The 11,948-nt window shown below is 49.9% G+C and overlaps 1 protein-coding gene across 4 annotated transcripts in view; it reads right to left on the reverse strand.

Annotated features, from left to right (window-relative positions):
- The window catches only part of ZFHX3 (zinc finger homeobox 3), a 245,170-nt gene extending 233,708 nt beyond the window's left edge, over nucleotides 1-11,462 (reverse strand). For 2 of the 4 annotated variants that reach the window (XM_088800271.1, XM_074314649.2), the window contains exon 1: nucleotides 11,323-11,462. The gene's annotated coding sequence lies outside the window, so the exon portion shown is untranslated. Of the gene's footprint in view, nucleotides 1-618; nucleotides 1,637-11,322 lie in introns of those variants that run through there. The other 2 variants (XM_074314652.2, XM_074314648.2) reach the window with 2 other exon arrangements.
- Nucleotides 11,463-11,948: the final 486 nt, after the last annotated feature.

Raw genomic sequence — 11,948 nt, forward strand, 5'->3', positions numbered from 1 at the left:
TCTGCTACTGACCTAACTTGGGCATTCCTTCTTTAACAGGACAAACATCTCAGCTCTCCCTCTGGACCACCCCTCCTCCCCATGGAAATGAAAGCTGCTCTGGTTTTTCCAGAGTGGAAACAAACAAAAATTACAGGGTGGCCAGGTGGATTTCCAAAGGTGCCTTCCAGTTCCCAAACTCTGACTCTCCCTTTAACTGCTCCCTTTAATTGCTCCACAAGGCATTCTTCATATTGTTTTGAACTGACCAGTGACTTCTCTTGGGCTGAGAAGGGTGCATTTTTAGATGGCAGAACCCAAACTCTAAATGACACCAGCATCTCAAGTATTCAGAAGGAACTAATCCAAAAGCAAAATCAGGAAGGAAGGAGGGAGGGGAAAAAAGATGGAAGGGAGGAAAGGAGGAAGGACTTTACTCTGTGCCCCGCAGAATTCAGCAGCTCTCACTCCAGGTAGGTTCCAATTGGATCCTAGCAGTTCAAGTGCATCCAGCAGGCCCTTCCCCCACATGCCCCAAGAGAATGGGAAGTTCAGCCAAGACTCCAGCACCTGCCTGCAGCTCCAGGCCGGCTGCGCGAACCCGGCAGGCGGGCTGGCGGGGGAGGAGGCTCGACTCACCTGGCATACAAAGGCTCCGCACACCTCCGGAGAGAGGAGGCACTTGCAGGTCTGGGGGCCGCTGCGTGCGCGACAGTGGGAAATTCCTGCGGCATCCGGGCCCCAAACTTACCCACCCCCGGAGGCATTCTGCCCACCTCCCGCTGCCCCCGGGGCTCCGAGGTGGCCCTGCCTAGGTGCAAGGGTGCCGCCATCAGGGGAGGGGGGCTCATGGTGGTGGCCGGAGCTGGCAGTCGTCCTTCCCCGGGAGGGAGGGTCCCCCGGCGTTCAACGGGGATTCACCCACGGGGCGAGGCGCTCGCGCCCCTGTCCCCGGCCTGCCCGCCGCCGGCTCGGCCGCCCGCCCGCCCGCCCGGAATCGCTTTATGTAAATGAAGCTCAACTCGCAGTTTGCGGCGCGCACCGCCGGGGGAAGGGGGGCGGGCGGGGCGGGGGGCCTTCGGGGAGCCACATTACACAGCAACAAAGCGGAAGGTTAATTTGAAACTCACAGCCCCGCCGCCGCTCCACTCCCCGGGCAAAGCCTGACATCTACAGTCGTGCCGGGCGCAGGCCGGGGGCTCAGCAGCGGCGGTGGCCGCGCCCGTGGGGACCTGGGGACACGAGCGGGCGCGCGAGACCCGAGTGCTCGGCCGCGCTCCGGGCACAGGCCTCCGGGCAGGCCGGGCCGCGCGCCTGGCGCCTGGGGACGGGAGCCCTGGGCTGCTGGCCTGCGCCTTGCCCGGAACCCGCCCGGCGGGAACAAAGCCCGGTCCTCCCCAGGCACTGACCCCTCACTCATCAAAAGTCAGCGGCCAGCCTAGAAGCGGGCGAGAAGAAAGGGATGCGCCCTCGGCCACAAAAAGCAGCCTGGGGCCTCCAAACCGGAGCCATCGGTCTCTGGGCCCCATTCACGTCACAGCCAGGCCACTCTAGCATGGGGACATTAGCCAATGTGGACAGGAATTTATTTGAAACACACACCCATCCTATTAACTGCTTTACAGAGCACTTCTGTTTTTCAGCTGCAGAAACTTATAAAAACATCCCCTGCTCTCCAGTGAGACTTGAAGGATAGAGTTTTTAATGAAAAAGAAAAGTGAAAAGAAAAAAAAGTCTCAATTTGCAATTAAGCTTACAGTCTCTTTAACAAGACTCGCCTTGTAAAGCCACATCGGTTCGGATCAGGCATAGAGAGAGATCATGCCCTACCTAGGGAGATTCTACCCCCAAGGGTCAGATTGCATGCGGCCACCACTGTTGGTCAAAGCAATTGCTGGACACTTTTATATCTCCCCAGGTTCACCTTTTCCTTTCTGACAGGCAAAGACGGCACCACAGAAATCTCACCGGAAGTCCCCTGTCCTCCCTGCCAGAATCCCAAGCTCAGTCTGAATTTACTCTGAATTCTCAGCACAGAAAGACACCTGCTTTGACCCTTTCTGAAAGCCTCCCACCCAGGCTGGCCCCACAGCCTTGAGTCTTTCCTGACTGCACAATAATGAACCATGCAAGTGTTAGAAATAGAATAAGCTCACGAGGCGAAGAGCTGTATGTATGGAATCGTATTAGCATCAAGCACACACTGATGCAGGAGGAAAAGGGATGTTTGGCTGATGAAAACTATCATGTCACGATGTAGAAGGCATTTTACACAACATAATTTGGGTTCAAATTAACAGAAATAGCTAACCTGTTGGGGACAGACAGCCCCTCTTTCCGTTTTAGTCCAGAAAAGAGACTCGAAAAAAAAATTTTTTTTCAGCTAGGGCTTTGGGAGAAAAGACTGCCTCTAGGGAATCGTGTCCGATTAGGGACAAAGGAGAGAACACAAGCCAAATTCTGTCACACATGAGAGAACTGGGGGGGGGGGGGGGTTACAGGGGGCAGCGGAGAATAGAAAAAGAAAAAACAGAGGATGATTCCATAAACCAAAGTATGATCACTGCAGAGCTGTTTCCAGACTGCCTGACTTCAGGCCCAAGAACAGGTGGTGTTTTCAAAACACACTATTATTTATATTAGCCACATGAGTTAAGAACACCTTAAAGAAAACCAATTAATAATTTAATTGAAAACTGACTATTAATAATACATGAAGAGGATGATGCTGGCAATAACACAACTAATGTGGCACACACCATGCATAGATGTGGAAATCTCTTCAGGAAAATGAAGGCTCCAGACCTGGAAGTAACCCATGGCCCACCAGATAAATTAAAGACAAATAAGGAAATGTTTATACTCGCAGAAAATCTAATTTTGCCTCTTTGTTTTAACTTTTGTTAACAGGGGACAACCTTGTAATCTGGTGACATCACAAACTCGGTGGGCCTACAGATAAATATCTTCAATAAAATGAAAGTTAGAAAGCCCATAGTAGCAGCTGTAAAGTACTGTGGAAGGATGGGGAGGTGCTGGGAAGAAAGACCCGAGGGAGATCTGTCCGCACGCTGCCAGTGTCCCAAGCAGCAGACACTGCAATCCGCCTCCGGAGTCCTGACAAATAGAACTAAGAGCCACTCACGTTCCCTCCTTTCTTTATCTTAATCTGGCACCAGTTACACACATGGTAAAGCCTGGTCAAGCTTGTCTGTTACAGGCAAAAATGTAACCGGTAATCCACAGGCAGGCAATCTATGGCCTCTGTACCAGTATGAATACAAAGGCTTGCACAAAAGCTGGGGTGTTACCTCTAACTCAAACTTATTTTCACCATTAACAAAAATAAGGCCTCTTCAAAGGGAGTTGGCAGCATTTGCACTTACAAATGGAATCAACAGTTTCTCTGAAATACATGTTTCAAATTCTGTCCTACTCTGGAAGGCCCTGGCTCCTCTGAGGGCAGCTGCCTGACGTTCAACCACGGCCTACCCAGCACTGACAGCCCAGGACTCTCATCGCCCCGTCCTGAATGCTGTTGACAAATAAACCTACTCGCAGAAAAGACGATTCTTCCCTCCGACTTCTCCAAAACTAGTTTCACCTCATCTGGAAAGCGTAATTGGCAACAGCCAGAGGATAAATATTTAAAAATAAATCAGGGAATGCTAACCCCTTCCCTACTCCTCCCCTTACCCACTCTCGAAGCCAGAGGCCAGCCCCCTAACGCTTAGCTGGCTAGTAAATTACAATGATCCCAACCCAGCCAACTGGCTTCTCTCTCTCTCTCTCTCTCTCTCTCTCTCTCTCCCCCCCCCCCCCCCCCCCCAGACACACTCACTCTTCAATGCTGTCTCCTTTCACTTCAGGAAAGGTAAATATGATCTCTGAGCTGAGATACAGTGAATGTCAGCATTCTGATTTCCCGCTAAACCTGGGCTCTAATGTTCACAGCACAATGGGTTTTAGATGGATTTGTGTATTCTTCCAGATCCTCTGTCTTTATTAAATTATACGTACACACTGATTTTAAAACTAGTACTCTTAAATAACCTTGAGGCTTTAACAAAGAAAAAAGCCAGAGGGGAGTGGAGGAAGGCCCTGAAATAAATACAGAAACATTTGGAGCTGAATTGTACTCCATGCCCCAAATTCACCCCATCGTTTCTAGGCAGTTATATTTAGGGGACTGGTAACCGCTGGGTGGCCAGGCCCTCGTGGGTACGGGACAGAATGCAAGCCCACACTCACCTTCAAGACCATTGGGGGCTGCTGTGCCAAGGCATACACTCAGATGTTCTGATTCACATTTCTGTGACACAAATGTCAAGGCTTCCCATCTATCGCTACAATGCTAATTCCATAGATTAATTTTTACCCCCAAATCGTAAGTGGAACATTATCTAGCTTGCTTACCCATCCTCCCCAGCTCAGACCCTGAATCTATCAATGACACACATAAGAAAGACACAAATGAGTAACCATTTTTAAAAAACTGTAATTGGGAAGAGCTTTTCCAAATTAATTTTGAGTAACAAAGCCCACGTTTTAAAAAAGCAAAAATAAAGAACTTGCCTTAAACCAGTTTTAAAACGTTAGGTAAAGAGCTCGCTCGTTCCTTTTTTTTTTTTAAACAAAAATAATATTTCTGAAAGGGCAAAGAGAATTTGCCATGCAAGACTTTTATACCCAGGGGGATTCTTACATTTGTATTTCTAAACCTTGAAATTGAGAATTTTAATGAAAAGGCAGACAGATGCTTAAGGACAGCATCGCAATTAGGGTCCATACATTATAGGAGAGGGACGCTTTGTTTGGGGCCAGGAAAAAGAGGTGGACTCAGGCCCCACTGTCTGACACATCCCTTCATACTCGGCCTGGCGCACACCACTGAATTCTTGGAGGGGAAGCAGGTTGGAGGCAGAAGAAAGGAAAAAGGAAACAGGAGAGGAAAGAAAAGGGGGAAGGGATATGGCCTCTTTCTATAAATCGTAGTTTTTAAGAAATTCTCAACACAACATCAACTCCCCTACATGGGTGTTAAAATGATCAATTCAACGATATACCAGAAGCACAATAACAAGGGTTTCATTTTATTTTATTTAATGAAGAATGTCCTTTGGGTTTGCAATTCTTTCCCATCAAGCGACCACTTCTTGGGGCAGCATACTAAGTGATAAACAAAAGATGACCCTTTTCACACTTCCCCCAAATGATTCTAGAATCCCATTTTCTTATCTTTTCATTGTAGCTGCATTTTTGTTCAAAATCTGTACTAATCTGACTTAAGAGCTCCAAGCTGAAATTTCACATCTCCTCCAAGTCAGCCAGTGTTTTAGAATTTGGATTTCTATTGAGCTTGTTCCAATCGCCAGTGAGGCCTACGGTAAAAATGTGCTTCATGCTGTTCCGTTTGTCTCTCTGCAGACAAATAGAAACTGTGAAATTTAAAGAATGGATAAAAAAAAAAAAAACTAAAACAAAGAGGTTAAAAAAATAGGACAAATGTTTTTGCTTTTGTGTCTCCCCGGAGCAATTGTTTGGGGGAGTCTGCATTGACAATAACCATGAGAAGGCCATCTAAAGGCGATGGGCACACAAGGGGACTCCTTGCCTGCTGCCTTTGGTCTGCGAGAAAAAGCACCTTAGCTCCGTTCTCCAGGAACAAAAGGCCAGGGCCATGGAAGGGGGGAGAGGTTACTGGGGCTTTCACATGGAGCCAAGTGTCAATGCAGGTTCATTTTTCACCCGTCTTAGTAGGAAAGCAGCTCACTGAACTTCCTAATGACTGCTTTTCCCTCTCTCCCTATTATTTCTAAACCTAAAAGAACAAAACAATAATATAATTTCTTTTAACCTAAAACCCATCATCCTATTAGAGGAAACCCTTGAGGGCCTACACAGTCAGTTTTTCCTCCTTCCTTTCCTTACCCTACTTTTTTTTTTTTTTTTTTTTGAAGAGGGGGGATTCCAATTGTAGATCATATGGAAACAAGAGACACTAGACATTGCGGTCATTTTCAGTAACATCAGAACGGCCTTCATGTCTACGAAGAGGCAGAGAACAGAAAAATCAACGCAAAATAAACCCTGAACAGGGATGGAAGGTAATAATGGTGGGGAGGCTGTGGGCAACGCCTGGAAACATTTTCTTTTTTTCACAGCACGAAGTTGCTAATGGCAGCTTCAGGTATGCAACTGAATCCAAGTTATCATTACAAGGTTGGTTTGGGGGGTGGGGGGGGAAGGGGAGCGCATGGAGAAGGAGACAATAACATGTATTAAAGACACAGATAAGGGATGTGTGTGTGTGTGGGGGGGTGCTTCAGAGAAAAGAAGCTGAGATGAAGCACTGCATGCCATGAGAATACCAGGGCAGTGGATGTCGGAGTGTTTAACCAGATTTGAGGCTGGACACATCTTCCCCAGCAGGCGAACCCTAGGACGAGGCAGTGACACGCAACTCTCAGCCTTTGAACCCAGACCTGGCAGTTTAGGAGCATGTGCCCCGCTTCCCCAGGCAGCCACAGGCTCTGGCTGAAAAGCGAGGTGGGGGTAGGGATGAGAGGGCCCTGCGAAGAAGCACAATAAACAACTCAAATATGAACGGAAATGACATCAGCAAAGTGAAGGACCTGTTTATTGCAGATCAAAACAAAACAAACTTCCAAACCTTTTGTGTACACACGATAACTCTATAAAAAGCCCTCCTAAAATGTCACCAGGGTCAACACATCAGCATCCCAAGAAAACAGATAACAGTTACCATGGTCGGGAGGAGGGAGGAAGGGGGGTAAAGGGAGGAAGATGGGAGGGGATATAAAACCAGAAGGGGCCAAAAACCAGCTGACTATTCCCCCCACTCTGCTGATCCTTAATATTTATTGGTGTTTATAATCTAAAAGCCATGCTCTGTGTTTCACTTAATACAAGGCCAGACAGTGCTGTCTAATGAGACAGCATTACAATCAGCTTGTAATACTGAATTTTTAATGCTGCCAAGGATTCTGTTACATAATAATATGAAAAACAGAAGCTGAAAGTGGGCTCGTGGTGACAGGACACGGGGGGTTCCATGGAGGCAAGCACCACAGCCTGTCTTCCCTTCCTTTTGACTTCCCTCTCCCTCTTGATTTGCAATCAGCCCTCCACCCCTATGCAGGATGTCAGTGTGGAAATCCAGGATTTCTTAGGAAGTCCATATTTTTCTTACTATTATTATTTTCTCTGATCCAAAGTTACAGTTCTCGAGTTTGAATTCTAGCTTATCTGGGGTTAGAGGTCTGAAATGAACCTTTTTTTTGGTGGGGGGGGCAAAGAGACAAGGAATAAGGAGGGGGGGAATAGCCCATTTTAAGCAAACCAAACAATTTGGGGGGGGGAACCACAGAGGGAAAAAGAACTAAGATGCTAGGGGTGGAGGGGATTGAAGTCGGCCTACCATATTCACAGCTGCTGCTCACAGTTTACATTGGTGTAATTTAAAAGCATATATATAGCCGCCGATGCTCCTCTCTGCAATACCCCAAGACTGTAAATCTATAACCACTGCAATGATTTAGTGATTAAAAACATGATAACATATTGTGTAACTGCAAACCACAGAACCCCTGCCAACTCTCCTCTAAAGATAAAGGGAAAAAAAAATACAGAAAATGTGTTGCTTGCAGCGATCTTCCTAAACCCAAAAGATTTTAATAAAAGAACCTATACAGTAGACGAATTGGAAAAGGGTGAGTGAATTGTATGTGAAGCCAGCAAAGGGAGGGGTGGGGGGGAAAGAGGCAGCTTTATGTGGGATTCTTTTCCTTGTACTAACAAATTACGACCTAAACATGCCTTTTCTTTTCTCTCTCTCTCTCTCTCTCTCTTTTTAATAGTTTGTTGTAACTGGACTAACTGGTCTTGTGTGCTGTCTTGCATATTCAAAGCTGCTTTGTAATCGGATCTGGAGACCCAACCTTATTTGCCTGAACTCAATAGGGGTTTTTTCCTCCCCCTCCTCCCTTGTTTTGTTTTGGATTCAGTATTGTGGGTTTTCTGTTCTTGCTGGGAGCAGATATCTACGCAGGCAGAGGCTCTGGTGCCTTTAAACTATAGAGCAAACACCTGAGAGGAGGAGGCACAATTTGTAACATGGCAGGAGGAGCCTAAAATATACACACACAAAAAATAAAATCAAAGCAGCTGTAGGGGTTTTGGCCTCTGAGCAGCTGACCTGACCCCAATTCTGTATATTCTTTTATTTCTCCATCACAGGATTCCTGCACCTTGGGTCAGATTCGAACTCAATGTGACCCTGAGGAGAAGGCAGTCACTGAGCCTAGAGAACTCCATGTTTAATGGGGTGTGGGGGGAGTGTAAGTGCATATGCATTCAGACTCCCCCAGTGTAGACACACACAGACACACACACACACACACACACACACACACACACACACACACACGTCTGTACTGCTAGGCCTTGGGGCCAGCTCCAGCCCAGCTTTCTCTGCACACACTACCCAGAGCTTGAACTCTCTTCCTTTGGAGGGGGGGGTGGTGGTGCAAATCTTCATGTCACAACTCTACCCATAAACACATGTATGCACAGTCCAACACTCCTCCAGAGACTTTATATGTTTAAAAAGTCCACAGATCTGAGTTGCCTCCTCTCTGGACCTGAGCAGGGCAGTTTATTCAGAGAAATCAATAGGAAAGAGCATTTGCAAATATTTATATAAGCCCTGTGCGTTTCAGCATTAAGTAATTAAAAACTAAAACTCAGGGAGGGGGAAGGGAGGAGACACACAGAAAGAGGAAAGCTGCTGGCCTAGAGTGGGTTTTCCTGCCCATACCTCATTTCCCCAAACCACAATCCTTTCAAAACTGACTCCGTGTACACTTTTTATGAAATCCTGTTCGTGCACCATTTGCAAGACTATTTCAAAATCATCTCCAAATATGGATTCACCTACCACCAAGCTTTCAAGCCTGACTATAAGATAAGTGTCTGTATTCTCTTCTCTCTCTCTCTCTCTCTCTCTCTCTCTCTCTCTCTCTCTCTCTCTCTCACACACACACACACACGCACACACACACACACACACAGAGCAATCCTTACTTTTGACATTGCTTCAATCTCTGGTGTAGTATTCTCTCGTATTCATATCTCTAAATTACTTGCACCAGTTAGATATCTAACAGTTTAAGATAAGAAGAGGGCCCCGGAAGTGGTAATTCAGTAAGTGAATTCCCATCCCCTAACCACCGCCCCCCCAACACTTTACACTTCTTACCAGCTACAGCATACCTATACTTTGGGGATTAGGTACCTGAAACCCCTACATGTAAACAGATTCGTCAAAAAAAGGTACAGTAAAATGGAGTTTTAAAATGAACCACTTCCAGAGCGGACTTCCCCTATATTGTTACGGAGAGCTGGGCTGTGAATTCTGCTTGGGCAGCCTCTAAATCCGCTCGAAGAAGTGGAGTGAGGCAGTGGAGCACCCACGCTGCAGATATTGTAGAAATTTACAGTAAATGTAGGTACACGATTGCAGCATGCTGCCCTATTGATTATGTAGATTGTGATCAATCTTCTCCCCTCTCCCAGTTCCCAAGCCTCTCTCCGAAGACCTCCAAATAAGTTGGTCTGCAACTAGCCATTCTCCCAAAGCAGGGAGAAAAAAAGTAATTTTTTAAAAAACATAATAAATCCTCAAGTGTCCCCACTGAAAGGGCTCGAGTCCTTTTTTAATTCCAAAGTGAATTTACGTTCTGTAATTTGCATTGCAGCCACGCGATCACCGTATGTCATATTCTTCAAAGGTACTTAACAAACTCCCTTTTAAAAGTCAGGAGAACTGGAGGCCAGAAAAAGGCAATCAGCCTTTCTTCCATATAATCCTTAGATCAAGTTTCAATAATTGAGACCAATAAAAATTGTCATATTTACCCTACTTCAAAGCAACAAGGGGGAAAAGTTAAGAGTGGGTGATTTTTGAAAGCACTTGTAATCAAAGAATTTGCCACAGTCAAAGAAATTGCACATTTTCAAAAGTCATATTCTGAGCAACAGATTAATTTGCAAAGTAAAACGTGTTTTTAAATTTTAATAGCTCAACAAAAAGCCTGCGAGTACTGAGTCCATATACAATTTAAATGCACTGAATAAAATACACCTAGCTCTACTCTCCAAAACATATGCAAAAAGATGTAGTTGAAAATAAATAATGTAAAATTCTGGACCGTGGTTTTTGCATCTAATGGAGAAAACACAGGGAAGAGAGGAGTGGAGCAGGACGAGGGGTAAGAGTGGGGAACGCAACGTAAACAATCACAGATTCGCGTGAGCACACACACAAAAAAAGAGAGAGAAAAAGAAGAAAGAAAGAAAAAATAAATAAATAAAGGAATCCTCCGATGCCTCTCAATTCAGCCGGCCAAGAAGAGGCTGGCAGCCCGGCTAGGTCTAGCCCTGGCCGCCGGCGCAGCCACTAGCCCCCGAGAGCCCCTAGTGTCCGGGGCAGAGCCCCCTCTGGGCGCGCGCAGCGCTGCCAGTGGGGCAGGGCGGAGAGCGCGCAGGTAGAGGGTCGGGCGACCGCCTCACCCCTCACCCCCCGACCCCTGTCGGACTCGGGGCTCCGGCCCTGCGGCCGCGTTCCCGGCAACTAGAGCCCTGGCGCGGAAGGCGCCCGACTGGCCAGCGGTGGCGACGGCAACGGCAGCAGCGGCGGCCGCGGAGACTGCTCCGGGCCGGGTGCGCGCCCCGCGCGGCGGCTCAGCCCGGGGCCCCGGCGCCTCTCGGGGTGGGGCAAAGTTGGGGGCCGGGGGCGGCGGGGGCGGGGGCGCTCGACACCGCGGACCCCCCCGCCGGCCGCCGCCTTTGTCTCGCCGCCCGGACCCCGGCCGCCCTCCCGCCCTCGGCCCCGCGCCCTGGCCGGCCCTGCCCGGCGGCACCTCTAAAGTCGCGGCGCGGGCCTCGCCCCGGGCGCCTGCACCCTCCCGGGGGTCGCTGGCGGCCGGCGGCGGCGGCGCGGGGGCCATGGAGGAGGGGGCGGCCCGGGCTCGGCGGCGGCGGCGGGAGGAGGAGGAAGAAGAGAAAGAGAAAGTTTGGCGCAGGGGGAAGGCGAGCGGGACGCAGCGAGCGAGCAGGGCGCGGGCGCGGGGAGCGCGGGCGGCGGCGGCGGCCGGGCGCGGGAGCCGGGAGGGGGCAGGACGAGCCCCATGCAAAGCAGCCCGGGCGCCCCGAGGAGCCCCGCGTCCGGGCGGTGGCGGCGGGAGGAGGAGGAGGAGCAGGCGGCGGCGGCGGCGGCGGCGGCGGGAAAAAAAAAAAAAAGAGGGAAAAGTTGCCACTTACGCGGTTGCTTCTCCGGCGGCGGCGGCTGCAGCGGCGCTGCTGGCGGCGGCGGCGGCGGCGGGAGCTGGCGGCGCTTTTAATCCCGAAAAGAGGCGCTCGGGCCGCGGAGCCCATCAAGGCAGCAGCGGCGGCTGGCGGGGGTCGGCGGCGGCGGAGGACGCGCTGCTGGCGGCGGCGGCGGCGGCGGCGGCGGAGCTGGAGCGCGCTCGGCGGAGCCCGGGGCGGGAGGCGGCCGCAGCCGGGGAGCCGGAGCCGCCGCCGCCGCTGCCGCCGAGCAGCATGGTTGGCGGGGAGTTTACAGCCCCCGGAGCGGGCAGGGGCCACGGAGGAGAAGCGGCGGCGGCGGCGGCAGCGGCTCTAGGCTGTAATTGGGATGCAAAGCAGGCGGCGGCGGCGGCGGCTGCGGCCGGGAGGAGGAGGAGGAGGAGGCGGCGGCGGCGGCGGCTGCAGCGGTCGGAGGGGACGCGCTGGAAGTGGGAGCTGATGAGTGAAAAGAAAAAAAAGTCTTTGGATCTTTATTCTGCTAATTAGTTTCCTGCAAAAAATGGCTGTGATTAATTCAGTGCGCATGTGCTTCATTACCCAGGCACGACGGGAAGGGCTAATTAGCCACCTTCTGGATCAAT

Source organism: Rhinolophus sinicus, chromosome 8 (genome assembly GCF_057876585.1).
Source record: "Rhinolophus sinicus isolate RSI-liver-muscle chromosome 8, RSI-T2T, whole genome shotgun sequence".
NCBI classification, from domain to species: Eukaryota; Metazoa; Chordata; class Mammalia; order Chiroptera; family Rhinolophidae; genus Rhinolophus; species Rhinolophus sinicus.